General features: G+C 36.5%; 1 non-coding gene across 1 annotated transcript; it reads left to right on the top strand.

The window, feature by feature from the left end:
• Positions 1–214: 214 nt before the first annotated feature.
• On the top strand, positions 215–294 carry TRNAL-UAG (transfer RNA leucine (anticodon UAG)). The gene has a single exon. It is a non-coding gene; the product is annotated as a tRNA-Leu (tRNA).
• Positions 295–4,575: the final 4,281 nt, after the last annotated feature.

Raw genomic sequence — 4,575 nt, 5'->3', positions numbered from 1 at the left:
GGAATAGGGAGACGGTATCACGTGGATCGGTCACCTTAAAATAGAAGGTTAAGAAAAAGGCAATAGCTGTCCAAATTCAATTTTGTGGTCCAGGAAATTGTGGGCATTAAGGTTGGATGATCCTAGCCATCCAATTTATGGCCATTTTTTCCTTTGAATGTGGAAATTAAATTTTGGCATTAAGTAAATAACAGAGGAAATACTGACATGAATTGACAGTTTGGCCGAGTGGTCTAAGGCGCCAGATTTAGGCTCTGGTCCGAAAGGGCGTGGGTTCAAATCCCACAGCTGTCAATTTTTTTATTTTTTTTATTTTTTCCTTTTCTTTGTTGAAGTTCGAGTGTCATCCGACCCGTCTATTAGATGCATCTCCATATGTTAGGCCTACATTAAAAAATCCAGCGTGATCCACAGATCAGATGGGCCACACTCAAAAGAAATTTTATTTTTTCTTTTGAAGATCAGTTGTTGGCCCAGGTTGAAGTGTGAGTGTCATCCTACCCGTATATTAATGCGCCCCCACATGTTAGGTCTACAACCAAAGTTCAAACGTGATCCACAGCTCAGGTGGGCCACACCCAAAGGGAAAAAAAAAAAGGAGGTTGGAGGGGCACTCATCATAGAAACTTCCAGATGGGGATGTGGGGCCCACCGTGTTATGTACATAGGCATCAACCCATTCATCAGGTGTGCCCCACCATGATAAAGGAACAAAGGAACTCTGGTCGTTCCAAAACTAAGGTGGGTCACCCTACGTGAGTAAATATAAGGCGTGATTGTATAAATTACTTCTGTGGTGTGTCCCACCTAAGTTTTAAATCAGGATTATTGTTGGGATGTTCCGTGAATGTGAGAAGGCGCACCCGATGCACGGTGTGGATTGTACATATATATCACCGGTGGGCCCCACAGGGCTCCAACGTTTGGTATCATACGAACATATGTATATGTTCATTCCCCACTTGATAATTACTCACTATTCCATCCAATAGATGCGTTTATATGGGGGCTTATGTCCGTTGGATTACAATCCAGGTCCACTACATTCGAAAACTATGGATACTAATGTTCCATGTTTAAAGCCTGTGTATCAACCACCAAACTGCCAGAGTATTAAGTTTTTCTAAAAATGAGTGGTGGCTCCCTACATTAAATGGTATCAAATCTAACTCTAATGGATACGAAGCTTCGATTGATGGACATCATTTAAATAAGTCATAGCCCAAAAATTGTATTGATGGTTAAAGTATATCTAACAAGGAGTGTATTTATAAGAAATCATTGAGTTCTATTTCTCCCTTCTTTTGGATGAGGGTGTTGATGGTCCATTCTAAATTATATTAAGGACGTAGTTTTTTATTTGGCCAGGGACAAGGTCCCAGGCTTAGGTGGGTACCAGATCGCATTTTGGGTCTTTTAAGATATTATCAAAGAATCAAAGAAGATGATTTTATTCATTTTGGATACTTACTATCTGAGCTAGGATGCGCATTTAATATCGTCATCCCTAAGGTGAAGGTACTACGAGTCTTAAAGATATTTGTCTTATTAACTTGATTAGTAGACATTATAAGATCATTACTAATATCCTAAGCAGAGAATTATGCCAAGTTATTACGAAAATTATCTCCATGTCATAATACTTTCGTTGTAGGTGTTGTAATTTCTTTTAAAAAAATGAATTTTAAATATTTTGATTTTCCTTCAAATTTCAAAATTTATGCTACTTTTTTCTTATGGGTTTAGTCGTACATTGGATTTCTCAAAATATTTTTTTATATTTATAAGATAGATTTTTTTTAATCCAAGGGCTTGAGCCACTTTAAGGGAGCATGTGAATTTGGTCTTGTGGATGAGCTATGCCAATAACTCTAATATATGCCATTAACCACATGCACGTGCATCGAGCTGAGTCTGTGTACATGTGCACACCGCACCATGACGGAATAGGCCATGGCTGCGTATGCAAGTGTACTTGTGCAACTCTGTGTGTGTGTGTGTGCGCGCGCGCGCATAGGTACTTGTATGACTTTATCTTGTACAAGAGTGTACTCACACTTGTGAATTTTTAATTTAAGCCGCACCTATTGGATTTAAGCCCAATGGACCAAAACTTTTCAAAATGATGCTTAAGGCGCCATATAAATTTTATGGTTAATGAGTCAACTTAACACTTTCAGGTTAAACTGCAAGTGGTTCGAGCCTACGTATAGTGAGTGCACTATTGGATCAAGTCATAATCGTTATATCCTGGAGGTCAATTGCTCTGGAAATCTATTGCACTTGGGACACTATTTAAGGGGAGCAGATTCAATTTCAAGCCGAGTGACTCACGTCATTCCTAGACTCAAATCTATAAGTTTTTTTTAACCTTATTCTTTTAATTTCATTTTTAGTTTTTCATTTCATAGTCTATTTGATTTCAACCAAATCTTCCAGTAGTAGGGAGGTCAATTCTAAACTGCATGCTCACAATAAATGTGCATTTGCTGTTGTGTTTGTATACTAGATTTAGATGGATTGGTCTTTTTTGGACTATATAATGTCCCGGATGGGTTTTGATCCCAAATGAAGAAAATGCTTTTGCTCTTGTGTTTCATCAACTTCTTTCTCCATTTTGATTAATGGATCCCCCTTCAGATTTTTCAAACCCTCCTGGGGCCTTCGTCAGGGAGATCCCCTTTCTATATTCCTCTTCATTTTGGTATCAAAGGCTTGTAGTAAAATGCTCATTCGAGATTAGGAGTTTGGCCAATTCAAAAGCTACTAGGTAGACAACTTCCCTTTTTACATTAATCACCTTCAGTTTACTAACAATACTCTTTTGTTTTGTAAAGTGGAGGATTCCATGATTGACTTTCTTAGCATCACTATTTATTGGTTTGAGGTCATATCTTGTTTGAAAGTTAACATTTTTAAATGTGAGTTGTTTAGGATACACCTCTCTCAAGAAGACACTTTGTCTTCCTAATTTGTTTGGTTGCAGAGTCGATCTCTTGCTCACTTATTACCTAGGCCTTCCTCCTTTTTTGTGGGAAAGCATCCATTCATATGTGGGATAGAATCATCGAAGTGTGTGATATAATCATCGAAAGAATGGAGAGGAAGTTCTCCTCTTGGAAAATGAACCTCCTTTCCCTAGGGGTACACTCACTCTTATCAAAGTATCTTTATCCAATTTTCTTCATTACTACATGCCTTTTTTATCATAAATTTGTCATTACTAAAATTGATAAATTGCACAAAAATTTCTTATGATAGGGTAGATCTGCTTTTAAGTTGGAAAAAGGTTTGCACCCTTTACCCTTAAGGAGGGGTGGGTATAAAACCCCTTGATTTAGTAAATGTAGCCCTTTTGGAAAATAGGTGTGGAGATTTTGTATAGATGATTCAACATTATGGAGATCCTTAATTACAGTCAAATATGACCTTTCTATCTCTGGTAGGTGGATTAAGTCGTCTTCTCTCTACCATTCTTCTTTCATTTGGAAAAGTATTAACCAGATTGCTCTACTAGTTCTTGATCGAATTGGGGTACTCGATGGATAATGGTAAATTTCCAAACCTTTATCTTAAAAGTTTCTAAATATTTAAGGTTTTGGCTTGATATGTGGTAGGGAGATCAACCTTTATCTTCTAAATTTCCAAACCTTCCTTCCATTTACATTGATTCGAATGTGTTAATCATTTCATGTTATACTGACGGTTGAGATGAAGAGTTATGGCTTCCCCCTTTTAGGAGAAACTTATGAGATAATGAAATGTCTAGCTCTACTAATTTTCATTCTTGGTTGTAGGACTATTATTTATTTATTTATTTATTTTTTTTTCACTAGAAGAGGATAACTTCCTCTATTGGAAGCTAGGAGTGTCAATTTTATTTATAGTGTGTTCTTTTTATGGATCCTTCTCCAAGTCAATTACCCTTGTCAACTCTAATCCTTCGAGTGGTGTTTGGTCATGCGATGCCTTTCTAAAGTGGAAGCTTTCACCTAGCTATTTGGTAAAAATCGCATCCTCACCATTGATAACCTATAAAAGGGGTATAATCCTTCCAAACATCTCTCTTATGCATGCGAGAATAAAAAACAATCAACTACCTCTTCCTGGTCATATGACACAGGGATGCACGTGATGAGGTCGATCATCATCTTCCTTAGGGGATAATTACTCCGAATCCATGGAGTTTCTCTAGGCTCCTCACAAAGATTCTTTGAATCCATGAGGAAAATTAGGAAAAATAGAAATAAATTCTAATAAATTCAAAAATAAATTGATTGATGATAAAAATAAATTTACAATCCTTTAAATAGTGATATCAAACCTATAAGAAGAAGTTTCAAAATCAAACTCCAACTCAAACTCCCTAAAAAACGTGACTTACTTTAAATAGTGATATCAAACTTATGAATAAGTTTCAGAATCAAACTCCAACTCAAACTTCCTAGTAAACGTGACTTATTATAAATAGTAAACTTACTATTTATAGACAATTATGATTTCCACTAGACTTCATGGTTTTTGGCCAAATATAGTAAGTGTCCAATTTGGCCAAACCACGTTATTTTCCTAAAT

This window comes from Magnolia sinica, chromosome 2, assembly GCF_029962835.1.
Source record: "Magnolia sinica isolate HGM2019 chromosome 2, MsV1, whole genome shotgun sequence".
Lineage (NCBI taxonomy): Eukaryota > Viridiplantae > Streptophyta > Magnoliopsida > Magnoliales > Magnoliaceae > Magnolia > Magnolia sinica.
The sequence above is the reverse complement of the archived record's forward strand: the minus strand, read 5'-3'. Positions and strand labels throughout refer to the sequence as shown.